The sequence below is a fragment of the Podarcis tiliguerta genome (assembly GCF_965153285.1).
Source record: "Podarcis tiliguerta genome assembly, chromosome: 14".
Taxonomy (NCBI): domain Eukaryota; kingdom Metazoa; phylum Chordata; class Lepidosauria; order Squamata; family Lacertidae; genus Podarcis; species Podarcis tiliguerta.
Window position 1 is genome coordinate 47,805,690 of NC_139547.1, and position 18,233 is coordinate 47,823,922.

General features: G+C 49.2%; 1 protein-coding gene across 2 annotated transcripts in view; it reads right to left on the reverse strand.

The window, feature by feature from the left end:
* RAI1 (retinoic acid induced 1) overlaps positions 1 to 18,233 on the reverse strand; it is a 236,945-nt gene that overhangs the window by 67,412 nt on the left and 151,300 nt on the right. Inside the window, exon 1 of one of the 2 annotated variants that reach the window (XM_083413306.1) lies at positions 11,170 to 11,445. The exons of the other annotated variant lie outside the window; for it this stretch is intronic. The gene's annotated coding sequence lies outside the window, so the exon portion shown is untranslated. Of the gene's footprint in view, positions 1 to 11,169; positions 11,446 to 18,233 lie in introns of those variants that run through there. 2 annotated transcript variants of the gene reach the window in all.

The following is an 18,233-nucleotide window of genomic DNA, read 5'->3' on the forward strand; positions in this document are numbered from 1 at the left end:
TACCAGCTCCATCTGGTATGCAGTCTGAGACCCTACCTGCTCGTGGACTGTCTCGCCAGAGTGGTACATGGTCTGGTTATCTCCTGCTTGGACTACTGCAATGTGCTCTACGTGGGGCTACCTTTGAAGGTGACCCAGAAACTACAACTAATCCAGAATGAGGCAGCTAGGCTGGTGACTGGGAGTGGCCAGTCCTGAAAGACCTACATTGGCTCCCAGTATGTTTCCGAGCACAATTCAAAGTGTTGGTGCTGACCTTTAAAGCCCTAAATGGCCTTGGCCCAGTATACCTGAAGGAGTGTCTCCACCCCCATCAGTCTCCCTGCACATTGTGGTCCACCTCCAAGGACCTTCTGGCGGTTCCCTCCCTGCGAGAAGTGAGGTTACAGGGAACCAGGTAGAGGGCCTTCTCGGTAGTGGCACCCGCCCTGTGGAATGCCCTCCCACCAGATGTCAAGGAAATAAACAACTATCTGACTTTCAGAAGACATCTGAAGACAGCCCTGTTTAGGGAAGTTTTTAATGTTTGGTATTTTATTGTGTTTTTAATTCTCTTGGGAGCCGCCGCTGGGAAGACCCTGCCAGATGGGCAGGGTACAAGTAATAAATTAGTAGTAGTAGTAGTATCTGGGGAAAGAATAACATTGGCAGCAGCCTTATACTGAATCAGACCACTGGTATATCTAATTCAGCATTGCCAACATTGACTGCCAGAAGCTTTCCAGGGGATATTCCTTCCCCACCTGGAGACACCACGGATGTAATTGGGAACCATCTGAATGCAAAGTGTGACTGTGAGCTGCAGCCCTTCTTCAGAGGAACCCTGATGAAGAGAATGACACTTGAAAACAGTAGAGCATGAGACTCTTAACCTCAGGGTTACAGGTTCAAGCCCCACGTTGGCCAAACGATTCCTGCACTGCAGGCAGTTGGACTCGATGATCCTCGGGTCCCTTCCAACTCTGCAATTCTATGGTTCCACTTCTGCTCTCAAGCACATGGCGTGCTCCTTTTACAAGGGCCATCCTTAATTCCAGCCTAGCTCAACGCAGCATCTTGGTGTCATCGTTTCAAAATATCTCAACTTTATAGGCAGGCCAAGCGGATGGAACAGAGCGAGGTCATCCAATCTTTTGTGGTCCAGGGTTACATTTGGAAATGTAAGAAATTCCAGTAGGCACCACAAAACACCCGTTCAAAGATGAAAAATGGGCGGCGTTCAGAACTCCCACTTCCAAAACAGGAAAAACAGCTATACAAACTAATAAAGCAGAGACAAAAAGGCAGGCTACACCCCCCAAAACAGCAATGCCCCCCAAGCAAAGAAAAAAGTACTCAAATTCAAAAAATCGGGAGGGGTATGCGCACACCGAGAGGGGGGTCTAAGGGTGCTGTTTGCAGCAGATTGGTAGAGGGTTGATTTGATTCCCAGTTCTAGAACCTCATGACATTTTGTGGCACCAGATTGTTCCACAGCAGCCCTCCCTCTGCACCCCAAATTAGGCTGTTGAAAGAAAGAGGGAGGGAGGGAGGTGAGTGGCAGAAAGCGAGAGAGAAGGGAATGGCAGAAAGATGGAGAAAAGGGGGGTAGACCAGCTCACCTGCAGTTCTGGCTCCACCCATCATTTTTATGTGGCCCTTGACAGATTAGCAAGGAGGGAATGTGGCCCTTGATGGAAAGAAGGGTCTCAACCCACGTCAATCCAAGGGCACTCTCCAATAAGCAGCCAAGCCTACAGCTCCATCACTTAACAGAGGAATACAGGGATGTACCTTCTAACCACCCTATCCTCATCCCACGGGGCTTAGAGCCCAAACCTGATCCTACAGTTATACACGCCTGACGGTCTGCTCTGCCTGCTTTATCCTCTTCCTCTCTGCAGCAGCCGAGAAGGTGGCTTGCTCGGAAGCGCAAAGATATACTGGTAAAATATCATTCTCCCACAATCTGTTGTCAGTGGTTCAGAAATAGAGCTCTGCAGCTGTGCGATATGTCTGCGCGTGGTGCTGCTCCTTAGTGTCCAAGTCCTTGCGTTTATACACATGTGCGCAAAAGACGAGGGCTGTGTATGCGCCAAACATTTAAAGCACACACACACATACCCTGCAGCATTCTGGGAATGGTAGTATGTTAAGGGTTCAAGGAGCTGTAGTAAATACCAAGGGGTAAATAGCAATCCCCATAAAGAAGGCTGATCGCCGAAGAATTGATGCTTTTGAATGATGGTGCTGGAGGAGACTCTTGAGAGTCCCATGGACTGCAAGAAGATCAAACCTCTCCATTCTGAAGGAAATCAGCCCTGAGTGCTCACTGGAAGGACAGATCCTGAAGCTGAGGCTCCAATACTTTGGCCACCCCATGAGAAGAGAAGACTCCCTGGAAAAGACCCTGATGTTGGGAAAGATGGAGGGTACAAGGAGAAGGGGATGACAGAGGACGAGATGGTTGGACAGTGTTCTCGAAGCTACCAGCATGAGTTTGACCAAACTGTGGGAGGCAGTGGAAGACTGCGGTGCCTGGCGTGCTCTGGTCCAGGGGGTCACGAAGAGTCGGACACGACTAAACAACAACAACAACAACAAATAGCAGTCCTCAGGATTCTTCGAGGGGAGGGGAAAATGTCCTATTAATGCAGGGGGGGTCCCATTTTTCATATCAAATGGGTGCAAGAGTACTTCAACATGAAACCTTCAGGCTAAACATTGGCTTGTCATGGGGGGTGGGGAGTGACGACAAAACTTGATGTCCCCACAGCCCTGAGCCACCTTCTCAAAATCTGCCCAGAGCAGCTGGGGAAACCCAGCCAGATGGGCGGGGTACAAATAATAAAATTATTATTATTATGAATCCTATAAGCAAGGTGCTGGGCTTTGGGAAGGAGGTGTGGAACTCTGGCAGGGCCCTAGAGCCCTCATGTCTCCTTCCCAAAGCGAAGTATACCTGAAGGAGCGTCTCCACCCCCATCGTTCAGCCCGGACACTGAGGTCCAGCTCCAAGGGCCTTCTGGTGGTTCCCTCCCTGCGAGAAGTGAGGCTACAGGGAGCCAGACAGAGGGCCTTCTCAGTGGTGGCACCTGCCCTGTGAAACGCCCTCCCACCAGATGTCAAGGAAATAAACAACTATCTGACTTTTAGAAGGCAGCCCTGCTTAGGGAAGTTTTTAACATTTGATTGCATTTTTAATATTCTGTTGGGAGCTGCACAGAGTGGCTGGGGAAACCCAGCCAGATGGGTGGGGTATAAATAACAAATTATTATTATTATTATTATTATTATTACTCCTCACCCGGCTTTGGGAAGGCAGCGTGAGGGCTGGAGGCATCAAATTTTGCCAAGGGCTGTGACAAAAGACCTGAAGGGTCGCACGCAGCCCTTGTACCACCCTGGAATGTATGGTGTTTGTGCAGTTATGGTGCATCCTGTTTTGCACACACACATACACATAGGATTTTAAATTCAAAATCAGACGTCCCATAACAACATACGAACAGCCTCCTGGATCAGGCCAGTGGCCCACCCAGTCTGGCATCATGTTCTCACAGTGGCCAACCAGATGCCTGTGAGAAACGAGCCAGGAGGACCTGTGCGCAAGAGCTCTCTTCCCTCCTGTGGTCTCCAACAACTGGGAGCCATGCTGCCTCCATCCAACTATGGAGGCAAAGCATAGCCTGCATGACCAGTAGCCATTGATAGCCCTTTCCGAGAATCTGTCTGAGCCTCTTTTATAGCCATCCAAGCTAGTGGCCATCACTGCCTCCCCAAGGAACAAGTTTCGAAGTCTGACTATGCACTGCATAAAAAAGAACTTTTTCTTTTATCTGTTCAGAATCTTCCAATATGCAGCTTCACTGGATGCCCACAAATTCTAGGGTTATGCTAGAGAAAGAAAAGCTTTTCTCTATCTGCTTTCTCCATGCCATGCATGATTTTATAAACGTCTATCACAGGCTTCCTCCACCTCGGCCCTCCAGGTGTTTTTGGCCTACAACTCCCATGATCCTTAGCTAGCAGGACTAGTGGTCAGGGATGATGGGAATTGTAGTCTCAGAACATCTGGAGGGCCGAGGTTGAGGAAGCCGGTCTATCACATTACCTATTACTCGCCCGAACGCAACAACCTTCCTTCATAGAAGAGTCGCTCCACCCCCGGGATCATTTTTGGTGGCCCTTTTTCAGAACCCTTTCCATCTCCACAACATCCTTTCTGAGGGGGATGAGCAGAGCTGCGCAGAGAACTCTCCAAATGCAGTAGCACCAGTGGCGTAACGTGGGTTGCCAGTGCCCGGGGCCATGCAGAGGAGGTAATAGGAGGGAGGGAAACGGATGGAGTATGCATGTGCATTCAACTGTTTCACTCAAGAGATGGCAGCCACAGATTAAAAAAGAAGAGTCATTTCGTTGTCCAGAGGTCACTTCCTGGTTCTCATGGAGAAGCCGTTTTCCACAAAGCCTAGCAATGGAAGCACACAGCTATATTGAGGCAGCACCAGGTGCTGAAATTTTGCGCCCCTAACAGTTTTGCGCCTGGGACAAGTGCCCTTGTGGGCCCACCCTGCTACGCAACTGGGTCACACCAAAGATTTGTACAATGGCAATATGATATTGCGAGTTTTATTTAAATTCCTTTCCTAATGAACCCTAGCATGGGAATTGCCTTTGTTCACAGCCATCAAGCACTGGGGCAACATCTTCATTGAGCTCTCCACTATGACCCCAAGCTCCATCACCTCCAGTTCAGACCAGTTCCCCAACTCTTCCCAGTACTTAGAGACAGTTGCAGTTAAGTGGTATATAAATTGTCAAAATAGAATAAAAGCAGCGTCCTACAATTGTTGCTGGAATAAAAACCCCGTAATCACTGACCACTGGACATGCTGAGTCCAGCAATATTGGGAAGCCATCAAGTTTGGGGGGGTTGTTCTAGAGCACTGGACTTCAGCTGGTGGGTCGGGGCCTTGTCCAAGGTGGGTTGCAACAGGAGCACTAACACCACGCAAATATATGGTAAAAGCAGTGGTCCCCCCCCCAAGAAAAATAGGCACCAGAACTCACCATGAAGTTGTAACAGTAAGTCGCCAGACAACTTGGGGCAGCCCTGAAGCGTCGCTGGTTTGACAACAGCCGCTTTCACAGCCAGCGGAAGTGCTAAAAATTACGGCAAGCTGTCTCCATAGCTGGTTGTTGGTTTTTTTTGGGGGGGGGTGTCCCTGGTTCTGGTGCAGATTAACTAAATGCACCCTGCCTACCTCATTCTTTTAGATTCATGTGGATGGCTAGGGCAACTCAGAAGGGCCCTCATGCAAATACGTGTGTGTGTGGCTGGAAAGCAGAGGCCTAGCTGGAAAGCTTAAAGTCTGCCACCATTACACGGGAGATGGATTGAAGAAAAGGAAATATGAATTGTCCCCGCCCGGTAGCTGACCAATCATGGCTAGGAGCTAGGTAGAGTCATAGATTTTAAGAAAGTGTAGACTTGCACATGCTGGCCAGCTTCCGTTTAGACTTGAAATGTTTGTTTGGGGCTTGTCAGAAGCATGTAAAGGCAAGAAACAGATGGGGGAGCGCCGGCCCACAATGGCACCCACCTCAGAGGGTGAAAAAAAGCAGTGGGTAAAAGTTATGCCTCCACAAATGCGTGTTCAGGATAAAAGTGGGTGGTAGGTCTGAAAAGTTCGAAGATGCCTATTCCAGAGGATCTATGGAGGAAGCCGGACCAGTGGCGTAGCGTGGGTTGTCAGCACCCGGGGCAAGGCAAGTAATTTGCGCCCCCTAACCCGTGGATTTGCGCCCCCTAACCCTAACCCCCAGATGTTGCGCCCGGTGTGGCCGCCCCCCCCTGCACCCCCCACGCTACGCCACTGAGCTGGACCCTGAAGGATCCAAGTGCTAGCACAATTTTAGCAAGCATTGCCCAAAGGGACAGACTGCAATTTGCCAGGAACCAGGACCAAAAAACCAGATATGAACAGCTGGGGTGTAGGACTGACTGCCCGCAGCTCCTAGTGTGTTTTGCTCGGTCTTTGCATTCCAGAGACTCCCCTCCTTCATAATCTCCTGCAGAAATCCTCTTCCTGACTTTGAGGGCTTGTTGCCACCTCCTCCTCTCCCCGCCGCGATTCTCCTTGCCCGCTTAGAGGTTGAGCTCTGGCAACGGACGGCCTACAGACAGGCCTGTGTGCCAGAGATGTATCCATCTGTACCGCTGCCAGCAGAGCCCTCGTCTCCCCGAGAGGAGCAGACAGCCCAGTAATGAAGCGTAATGCTCCGGCGCTCCCTGGAACAATGCTGCCCCAAACCAGCTGAGCCTCCGCTGCTTCCCACAGCCCATTCGCCTCCCTCTTAGGAGATGGGGAGAGGCCAAATCAACGCACACCTATGCATTTTGAGAAGCGGGTTTAGCCTCTGCGACACAGGCCCTCGCCCTGCCGTCGAGAAAGTCACGCACGTTCGTCCACCAGGGAGGAAACAGAAAATGAAAACTCAAAACGCCAAATCCATCCTGCCGTAGAGATGCATTTCACGTGATGCAGCGGCCGCGGGGGACCCTCAGTCCAAAGGGACTCAAGAGAGCTCCTGCGTGGAAAAATAGGATGTGGGGGAAACCAGAAGCAGCGAGGCCAGGAAAAAGAGAGGAGGGCGAGGGGAGAGGGCGAGCAGAGGCCTAGCCAACGGCGGAAGCCACCATCATCATAGTGCATCTCCCTCCAGGAGCCGCTTGGTGTGAGGGACGCATCGCCATGCGCTCTGCGGGCCCATCCATCTCCTTCAGCTCGTCATGGGGCGCGGTGGCACGCCAGCTCCGAGGGAACGCTTGTCGGGATCCGCGGGGAGCGCTGCCCGCACCTCTTTCACGCTAACAGGCCCAGTGGGGGAGCCACTTATTCTGCTACGGCACTCCAGTTCCAGGCTCCGCTTGCGAAACAGGCAGATTAACTCCATGAGGGAGCCACGGATGACGGCCCAGCCCATGGGGATGGGGGGCGGCCAGAGTTGCTGCTCCCTGCCGTCGCCCCCACCCTGCAAAGGGCAGCCCCTCCCTTCAGAGGATGGATTAATTGGAAGCGGGTTGCGAGGGAGAGAACCGTTTTCATGGGCGACTGGGTGGGAGTTTAGGGATTTGGGAGAATTGCTGCTGCGAAGTCTCGCGGCTGATGTCTGATCATATTGGCTATATGTTTAAAGAACTATGATACCACTTGAAAGAGTCACAGCTTTCCCCAAAGGATTATGGGAGTTTGTCAAGGGTGTAGAGAGTTGTTAGAAGGCCGGCCCAGCCATTTGGTGGGGCAAAGCCACCGCCTCAGGCTGCGGAAGCTGGTGAAGGGCCGAAATCGCATGAGAAATGGGTGCCGATATTGGCGCCACGTCTCTGCCAGAGGCAGCAGCAGGCAGCCTCAGCAGGACAAGGCAACACTTCCTATTTCACCTCAAGCGGTGAAATGGGACGCCCCACCCCCATTTGTTTGGAAAACCCCTATTCCCTTCCTAGAGCTACAATTCCCACAGTGCTTTAACAGCCAGCCCCTCTTCCTAGGGAACTCTGGGAACTATAGCTCTGGGAAGGGAATAAGGGGGCCTTCCTAACAACTCTCAGCACCCTTCACGAACTATAACTCCCAGGATTCATTGGAGGAAGCCACGACTGTTCAAGGGGGCCACGCAGGGTTTTAAAGGTGTGGTGTAAACATGGCCTGAACAAGGACAGTTATACCCCTCACTTGGCATGCATTCTTATTCAAGATGAGGCAGGGAGACCTGAGGCTTAAAGAGCAGTGCCCAGGCAGAGCACCAAGTGTGATTGTACCCAAAGAGAAATTGGAACAGAAGACCTGATGGCTCACTGCTCACACTCCTAACAACTTTGTTTCGTGGCTGAGTGGGGAGCTTAACCCTGGTCTCCCAGGTCCTAGTCCAACACTCTAACCACTACACCACATTGTCTCTCCATGCAGTCTCAACCTTGCCAGCCCTGCCCAGGTAAACTGCAGAGATGCGGGTGGTGGGAGGGATGCTGCCAAATCACTGACTGCTACTGCAGCCACCCTGTAAGCAAAGTAAAATATACAGTGGTGCCCCGCAAGACGAAATTAATTCGTTCTGCGAGTTTTTTCGTTCTACGAGTTTTTTCATCTTGCGAAACACCGCTATGTATTGACGGTTTCCCGTAGGAATGCATTGGCGGTTTTAAAAAAAAGGCGCAAGACGTTTCGTCTCGCAAAGCAAGCCCATAGGGAAATCCGTCTTGCGAAGCAACTCAGAAAATGAAAAACTCTTTCGTCTTGCAAGTTTTTCGTCTTCCGAGGCATTCTTCTTGCGAGGTACCACTGTATTACCAAATCAGACCATTGGTCCATCTGGCTCAGTACTGTCTACACTGACTGGCAGCAGCTCTCCAGGGTTTCAGGCAGGGGGAAATGTCCAACCCTACCTGGATATGCCATTGGGAATGGAACCAGGGACCTTCTGCATGCAAACCTGGTGCTCTAGCACTGAGCTAATGCTCTTCACCAGAGAGTGGTGGAATGGGGCAGGCGATCTGGGAGCCTGTGCAAAAACAAACAGGGGCTCAGCCTCCCTGAGCCGTGCCCTAGCAACACCCTGGCTCAAAGTCCTGGGCAAATTAAAGCTTTTCTACTAGTGATGAAAATATCACAAATATGGTACCAGGCAAACTTTGCAGGGGACGCAGGTGGCGCTGTGGGTTAAACCACAGAGCCTAGGACTTGCCGATCAGAAGGTCGGCGGTTCGAATCCTCGCGACGGGTTGAGCTCCAGTTGCTCGGTCCCTGCTCCTGCCAACCTAGCAGTTTGAAGTGCAAGTAGATAAATAGGTACCGTTCCAGCGGGAAGGTAAACGGCGTTTCCGTGCGCTGCTCTGGTTCGCCAGAAGCGGCTTAGTCATGCTGGCCACATGACCCGGAAGTTGTACACCGGCTTCCTTGGCCAATAAAGCGAGTTGAGCGCTGCAACCCCAGAGTCAGCCACGACAGGACCTAATGGTCAGGGGTCCCTTTACCTTAAACTTTGCAGAGGGAGGGGATTTCAGAGGAGGAGTGACACAACTGAACAGGCCCTGCATCTGGCCACCGTCACCCCACCTCTGGCTCAGGCAGTGGGGGAACGATGAGAATCCTTTTCATATTTTGAGTAGTGCCACCTTTCCTATTGCTGGTGCGAATCATAATAAGCTGTCTTAGACCAAGTCACGTTTAGCTCGCCTGTGCTTTCCCCTCAACGCTGTGATGTCTCCTCCCAGCCCAGCTGGATCCTCCTAACTGCAGATGCTTAGGAAGTGGGGAAGGCTGAACGCAGGTCATTTCCCACTCATATCATGGGCCTCCAGCCCCTGCCCCACAGCTTCTCCTCAGCCACTTCCTGTCTGCTATGTACATAGGACTCCTTCCCGCCACCCCCTCGCTTTTGTCCTAAAGAGAAAGTCAAAAGGAGGAGAGGCATCAGACGAGACCGGGTGATAATATTGGAACAGGGGAACTTCCAAAAAGGACGATTAAGGAGTTAATCTGCTAGTAATAGATAAGGAGCTTAAAGACGCCGGTATTTCATTTTCCCTGGCCAAGTCTGAGATCCAGTTGTGCCTTTAAACGCCGGGATGGAATGTACTTAGATATGACCAAAGTACACGTCTCCCCAGGGGTATTACTCGGCTGCCAATTAGATTGGCTTCCCAGACTCATCCTCTTGCAAGCTTCTTCAGAGGAGGAAAAATTGCTGCCGATCCCTAGAGGAGTGGAAGGAAAGGATGCTGGGGCTGGGGGCGGGGGGGAGAAGATAAAGAGGAGCGGGCGGGCAAGGCTCTCCAACGCACACAATAAGCTATGCTGCCGTTTTCCTTATGAAGGGATAAATCAAGGCCGCTTGGAGATGTGTTTCGAGTGGAGGCAGTGGTGGCCGTGGGCACAGCGAGTGAGGGAGGGAGACTCCAGAACACCCCCTCCACCCCACTGCTTCCAGCACGGCTTTCTCATTCTGCCAATCGAACACAAGAGCGCAGTGATGGGATTTGAGCTGAACTCCTCTGACCTCCCGACCTTGACAGGTCGTGGTCATGGCATGTGTCAAATGCCAGATGCTGTCGCAAATGGGGTGTGTGTGTGAGTTGTGTGGGGAGGGGTGCCTGGTGCCCAGCAGGCTTTTACAAGAGATAAGCCGTGGCCACGATGGGGGAAGAGATCGAATCCCCCCCCTCCCCTCTCGGAGTAATGGGAGCTTAGCAGGAAGTCGATGCCAGGAGACTTGCAGATTTTCTGCACGATTGCCAGCCAGCAAATTCATGTTCCGGAAAAGCTGGTAAACTCCAGGTTCTGCCACAAATAATCTGTCAGTCTTTATGTCAGCCTGGTTTGCATAAAACGCTACGTGGTGTTTTTCTGGCCCAGCCTAAGAAGCGGGTCGTGGTTTGTTTTCTGGCAACAAACCATGCTGCAAAGCCATGGTTGGTTGCTGTCTTGTTTTAACTACAGCATGATGTCCAAGCCTTGCCTAACCATGGTTTCTGTGGACAATCCACCCCAGAGAGTCGCCAAGATGCAACAGGCGTGAGGCAAGGAAACAAACCACATTGGTGTGGCTATCCCACTGCTACCCCTCCACCTGACAGGTCAAGCCAGGGTCTCTAATGGCCACATCTGAAAGAGGGCCTCACCACACAACAGAAAAACAGCATGAAACCAGCCAGTGCTCCTGAATTCTTGTTCCAGGGATAGAACATGGACCAGAAGATGTGCCTGCAGGTCATACAGTGGTGCCTCACAAGACGAAATTAATTCGTTCTGCGAGTTTTTTCGTCTTGTGAATTTTTCGTCTTGCGAAGCACAGTTTCCCATAGGAAATGCATTGACGGTTTCCCATAGGAATGCATTGACGGTTTTAAGAAAAAGGCGCAAGATGTTTTCGTCTTGCGAAGCAAGCCCATAGGGAAATTTGTCTTGCGAAGCAACTCAAAAAACTAAAAACTCTTTCGTCTTGCAAGTTTTTCGTCTTGAGAGGCATTGTCTTGCGAGGTACCACTGTATTTCTTTTCACTATGCTATGGGGTTGGGAGGATTGAAAACACACACCACAGACTGGCCAGCTCACTTGGCAATCCTGGTTCAGCCTTCAGAGTGCTCAATTGTACCAGAATAAGCTATCCGGGCTGCTTTGGCTCACCCTCCGCCGAGTTCCTGCGACTGTGTCCCCGCTCCACAAACTGGTACCCAGGTGTTGCTCTCGCCGGGCTTTGCCTAAGTCTCCATCATCCAGTGACCGTGGAGGGTAAGATGGCAATCTGTTGGGAATGTCACACATGCAGGTGTGGGGTGTCTTGGAAACAGTTGCTATACAAAACATTCCAAGGTAGGTCTGACCGTCACGCTTAATGACAGGTGAAGATTTTAGGATTTCTGATGCTTTTACATTTTAAGTGATTTGATTTCTAGCCTTTCAAAAGCAGATGAAGACAGGGAGGAGAAGGAAGAGGGGGCAAAGGAGGAGAACCAGCATTGTAGCTGAGAGTATGGCCACATTGAGAGCCAGTGTGGTGTAGTGGTTAAGAGCGGTGGACTCCTAATCTGGTGAACCGGGTTCAATTCCCCGCTCCTCCACATGCAGCTGTTGGGTGACCTTGGGCCAGTCACACTTCTTTGAAGTCTCTCAGCCCCATTCACCCCACAGAGTGTTTGTTGTGGGGGAGGAAGGGAAAGGAGAATGTTAGCCGCTTTGAGACTCCTTAAAGGGAGTGAAAGGCGGGATATCAAATCCAAACTCTTCTTCTTCTTCATTCACACCATGTATTTAAAGCACCGAGGCCTCTTTAAATCATCCTGGTGTCCCACAAAGAATTCTGGGAGATGTAGTTTCTTAATGGTGCTGAGGGTTGCTAGGAGACCCCCATCCCCCTGCAAGCTACAATTCCCAGAGTGGCTTAACAATCAATCCCTCTTCTCAGGGAACTCTGGGAATTGCAGCTCTGTGAGGAAAACAGGGGACCCCTTAACCACTCTCAGCACCCGTAACAAAGCTCCCAGAATGCTTTGGTGGAGGCCATGACTGTTTAAAGTGGTATCACAGCACTTCAAATGGAAGGTGTGAATGTGGCAGAGGTGGAGGGGCTCTTAGGATCACAACGGTCGACACCCAAGACTCCAAACTGGCTTTGACAGCCTTTCCAACTGAGGACTCCTTCAGAGAGAGGACTGTCCTCAGTGAAGTGGCGTGTATGGCCACCCAAGCAAAGTGCCCCACAAGGCTTTTAAGGCGCTGGGTTGGTGCTCTCCAAAAGTCCTGTTCCTTTTCAGGCTGACCTTTGGGCAGCAGGAATCCATCCCTGAAGTCATCCCTGAAGCTATCGAGGAGGGAACTCATCCCTTTCTGTGCCTGCTACTGGTTTTCCATGCAAGACCCTCCTTGCTCACCCACAGCAATGAATAAATCCCGAATCTGGACCTTGTGCTTTCAAGATCCGTTCCTGCAAAATCAACAAGGAAGAAAAGTGCTGTACTAAAGTCTTTTGTAAGCTGCTCCAAAGAGCTTATTTGGCTAAAAGGGCGGACTATAAACGCCTTAAATATATAAAATAAAGACGAGAGAAGGTTAAAAGGTAAAGGGACCCCTGACCATTAGCTCCAGTCATGGCCGACTCTGGGGTTGCGGCGCTCATCTCGCTTTACTGGCTGAGGGAGCCAGTGTACAGCTTCCGGGTCATGTGGCCAGCAGGACTAAGCCGCTTCTGGCGAACCAGAGCAGCGCACGGAAACGCCGTTTACCTTCCCGCCGGAGCGGTACCTATTTATCTACTTGCACTTTGACGTGCTTTCAAACTGCTAGGTTGGCAGGAGCAGGGACCGAGCAACGGGAGCTCACCCCGTCGTGGGGATTCGAACCGCCGACCTTCTGATCGGCAAGTCCTAGGCTCAGTGGTTTAGACCACAGCGCCACCCAGGTCCCTTGAGAGAAGGTTGGTCGCTGTTAAAATAAAGCAGCTGGGAAGTCTTGCTAGACCTCCATGGAGGAAGGAGAGAACAACTCCGGAGAACGAGTGACCTGCACTCTCCTCCTGGGCTCCTAAGGACATTTCCACCCCCCCCATTCCTCTTTCTAACTGCCAAAATTTGAAATCCCCCAGGTGCACCGGACTGAACGAACGAACCTCGTGATGTCTCAATTAGGGAAAGTATCCTGAGCTGTGCCTGATCTGCATATTCACAGGCCGTGGTGGGTGGAGTGTGTGCAGGGGGGCTTCTACGGGAATCTTTGCCCAAAAGTGATAAATGCGCCTCTTGCATTAATTAGGAGGAATATTCTGCAAAAAACAAAGAGATCCATTGCTAATGGCCTTCGGTACGGCTGGGGACGGGATGCCGCAAACCAACTTGATTACTTGGCTGCTCCTGGCCGTCATCTCCAATTCAATTAACGCTCGCACGACACCCCCCCCCTTAACGTCCCCTCGTTTCCATTTGTCATCCCTTTTTTGTGCACGCGCGCAGTTTCAGATTCTTTGGTGTTTTGCGTTTTCAGACTGTGTTATCCTAGTCCCCCACACCACCCCTCCGTCCCCCAACATGCAGCCTAATGGAATAGCAGCAGCTAGCACCCCCTTTTGCACTGCCAAGAACATTAATCCTCTCCCCACCCCCCCAACCTCTGGTGCCGTCAAAGCAGGGGGCTCCCTTCCTGCCGGATTTTGAAGGAACAAACAGGGTTATTTATACGATGCTTTAAGAGTTGCATTATCTGGCAACCCTCACAACCACCCAGGGAAGAAAGATCAGCCCCACTGCCCTCAAGTTGCAACTCAGATGCCTTTAAAAGAGGATTAAATGAATTCATGGAGGAGAGCACTATTGGGGGCTACTAGCCGTGGTGGCTAAGAGGCATCAATGCTTCTGAATACCAGTTGCTGGAAACCACAGGAGGGAAGACTTCCTCTTGTGTTCGAATTCTGCTTGCAGGTTTCCCCGTGGGGCATCTGGTTGGCCACTGTGAGAATGATGGACTAGATGGGCCATTGGCCTGAACGAGGCACCACCCTCAGAAGTTCAGAGGATGCCAGAGGACGCTTAGAAGCCCAGGACATGGCCTTCTCTGGGGTGGCCCCTAAGTTGTTTAACTCCCTCCCCTCAGAGGTGTGTCTGGCGCCTTTACCATACAGATTTTGGTGAACGCGGAAGGTGCGCCTCTTCATCCTGGTTTGGGACACTTAGATGCATATGGACCCAAGTCTACACACAAGCAGTCAGCTAGCTCCTTTTTGCTGAGTCACTCATATAGTACAATACATATGGCCTTTGCGACGCCTTCCCTTGCTCCTGTTAATAACAATAATAATAATTTATTATTTATATCCCGCCCATCTGGCTGGGTTTCCCCAGCCACTCTGGGCGGCTTCCAACAAAATATCAAAATACAGTGGTGTATTAAACATTAAAAGCTTCCCTAAATAGGGCTGCCTTCAGATGTCTTCTGGAGTCTGGTAGTTGTTTATCGCTTTGACATCTGATGGGAGGGCGTTCCACAGGGTGGGTGCCACTACCGAGAAGGCCCTCTGCCTGGTTCCCTGTAACTTGGCTTCTCGCAGTGAGGGAACCGCCAGAAGGCCCTCAGTGCTGGACCTCAGTGTCCGGGGTGAACAGTGGGGGTGGAGACGCTCCCTCATTTTCAAAAAGCAGGTGTCCTCCCCATAGAGCGATGCTCACAGCGGTTGTCTCACAGAATAGGAGCCAAGGTTCCTTCAGCCCCCAAATAAAATATTTGAGGGGGCTCGCCCGCCCCAAGTTGACGGACATTGCCATTCAAATGGTGTCTGTGCACCGCATCATGTGATAAATTATGTGGGGCGGAGCTTACCTGCTCCCCCGCCCCATATTTTATTCGAGTTGGCACCCCTGTCTCACAGAGTGCTCACAGTAGCAGCCTCACCATCAGGGCACCTGAATGGGTGCCAACTTGAATAAAGTATTTTTTGGGGGGGGGTGTAGATGCCAATATGCAGCACACCATTACAATGGCAATGCCCATCAGCTTTGTGGGAGCCTGGCTCCCTCAAAAAAAAATTGGGGGGAGGCGGAGAGACCTCAGCCCCTAGGAGAAAGCAGGGAGGCCGAACAGTAGGTGGTGCCAGAGCCAGTGGCAGGTGGAGCCGACTCATTATGCTTCTGCCCCCACCCTCCTCCCTGGGGAGTTCTACAAAGGCAACCCAGAGATTAAGGAAGAGGAGGGGGAAGCTGGAATGCAAGGCCACCCACTGGCCCATAAGAAGGTGGGGGCTGGCTGAGGTTGGTGGGGCAGGGCCCCATTCGCCCTAAGGCACCAGCCTCCACTGACTGCCGCCGTTGTCACTCTTGTAGCTGTTATTGTAGAACTGTGGAGCTGGGAGGGGAGACACCAATGCTCGAATTGGATCAGATAATACAGCTCTCTATAAACGTTATGTCTCAAATCTAGCTGAAGATGCCCCACTTCCATTGAGAATAGGGAGGAATTCAAAGGACATCATTATTAATAAAGCGGGAGGAAAACTTTTACAATTGGTTTTAGAATTTAATCTCTCATTTTTGAATGGCTCAATGTGGCCGGATATTCCAGGAAATTTTACCTTTAGCTCCAAAAGGGGTAGGAGTGTAATCGACTATTCTCTAGTTTCAGTTGAAATGTTAAATGAAGTTGCCTCTTTTACAGTTGTACCTCGCTCAGAGAGTGACCACTTCCCAATAGTTTTAGAGATGTACAGGAATCCTAGAAATAATGATATCTGTCCTCTTATTAGTATTGATAAGACTATTTATGCCAAAAGAATTTATATAAGTGATAAAAATAGGGAGGATCTATTAGCAGTATTTGAAAATAACCCAGTTACTCTCGAACCTGTGGCTAACCAAAATTTGATGCCGCTGGAGGACAATGATTGTTATTATAAGACTATCCAGGAATTATTCTCTTCTTTTTTAGACCCTCAGTTCAGCAACAAACCTTCAAATAAGTATAACTGGTTTGATAAAGATTGTATTAACTATAAGAAAAAACTTAGAACTTGTCTAAAAGAGGCCTATATTACCAACTCTCAAGATCTCTGGCAGACTTATTTTGAAATGAAAAATGCTTTTAAGAACATGCTCCTGGAAAAAAAATCTGAGTTTGCACTAGCCAAATGGTCTAAAATTGTTACTGCATTAGAAATTAAAGATACCAAAACTTTTTGGTCACTTCTCTCAATAAAAGATATCACTGATTTCCCTAATATAAGCGATGAGGCTTGGATCTCACATTTTACTGCTGTTTTTTATGATCACCAAGTCTGTAAAAAGGAAAATTTTATATTTTCTCTGGTAAAAACTACACAATTTCAAATTACTGTTGAGGAGATGAAAAGGATAATTTTCTCGTTTAAGCAAGGGAAATCACCTGGTATGGATGGCATTCCAATAGACCTGTTGAGATTAGATGTAGAATGGTGGGCCTCTAAACTTGTGCCGCTTTTTAATTCTATCTATCACTCAGCCCTTGTACCTAAGTCGTGGAACAACTCAATAGTGGTACCGATCTTTAAAAAAGGTGATAGGAATTGCCAAGAGAATTACAGGCCTATAAGTTTGTTACCATGCATAAGTAAAATCTATGCCAAATCTCTGCTTATTAAATTGGAAGAATGGATGCTGACAAAAGGTCTACCTGGTAAAGAGCAGGCTGGTTTTAAGGCAGGCTCGTCAACTCTTGACCACTGTCTAGTGTTAAGCCATCTTGTGGATAAATATGTCATGAGAAATAAACAAAAACTCTTTGTGGCATTTGTGGATTTAAAAAGCGCCTTTGATTCGGTCGACCGCAACAAACTATGGACTAAACTAGAACATCTTGGTATCGACCCATATCTACTTACATTGATTCAAAGTTTACATTCTAATAACCAAATATATGTTAAAGTATCAAAAGACGGTAGACTTGCAGGTCCTATTCTGAATAATCGAGGAGTTAGGCAAGGCTGTATCTTGGCCCCTACCCTATTTAATCTATTTTTATCTGACCTACCATTATTTCTTCAAAACGCAACGACTCATACTCCTTATTTAAACAATAGCCCACTCTTTTTATTACTTTATGCAGATGATGCTGTAATTATTTCACTCTCTGTTTTGGGTTTAAAAAAATTATTTAAGAGCTTCTCAAACTACTGCTCTCTCAATAATCTCAAAATTAATTACGAAAAGACAAAGATTATGCAGTTCAGAAAGAGAGGGAACCCAAAAGGCTGTATAATTAATGGACATCTAATACAGGAAGTTAAGCACTTCAATTATCTGGGAATCACATTCAAAAATAATATGAATTGGAATACACATATATGTGCTGCAATAGCTAAGGCCAAAGTGACAGCCCAATATATTAAATCCTACTTTTTTTCTCCAGTAGGAAACAGATTTATTCCAGCTGTATTGCAAGTGATTGACATGAAACTCTGTGCCCAACTTCTATACGGCACACCAGTGTGGATTTCAGGTGACCTCAAAAGGTTGGATAAATTTCACGCATCCCTTCTGAGGTCATTATTAGGACTTGCAAACTCTGTAAAATATGAAACATTATGTTGTGAGCTGGGAATATTGCCTTTATCAGTAAGAGCATGGCTGAGGACCTTGAAATATTGGATCTTCCTCCATTATAGAGCCCTATCCCCAAATTCTCTACTTTACGATCTTTTAAGTGATAGCGTAATCTACAATCTATCATCGATTTGTAGGAGAAAACTGGATTCGATAGGGCTCACTCTGACTTTGAAATCTCTGATCCAAAAGATATATGGGAAACTATCAGGAAGACCCTTACAGAAAAAACTGTTCTCACCATGCTTGAGGTTGCAAAGCACAGTATCTGCTCTCCTATCCACTTAAATCTCCCTTTGTGTAGAGATTTCCAAAAGGGATACATGACAAATCTGAAGAAACATGAATCGTGCAGGCTGTTTATGTTGGCCAGATTTAACATGTTTCCCTCGGTGGTAGTGAGAGGAAGATACTTAGCTATCCCAGAATCAGAGCGTCTCTGCAGATGCGGAAAGCAAGAACCCGATACTCTGGAGCATATATTTTTTTCCTGTGATTTTGGCAGGTATGCCAGAGGACAATTATTTGAGGCCCTAGAATTGAATGGGCAGATTTTTGTACAGCCAACTGTTCAGGGCCTGCTGGCGGACGGCGATGATCGAGTCACTTTGATAGTGGCTAAATTTTTGGGTGCTG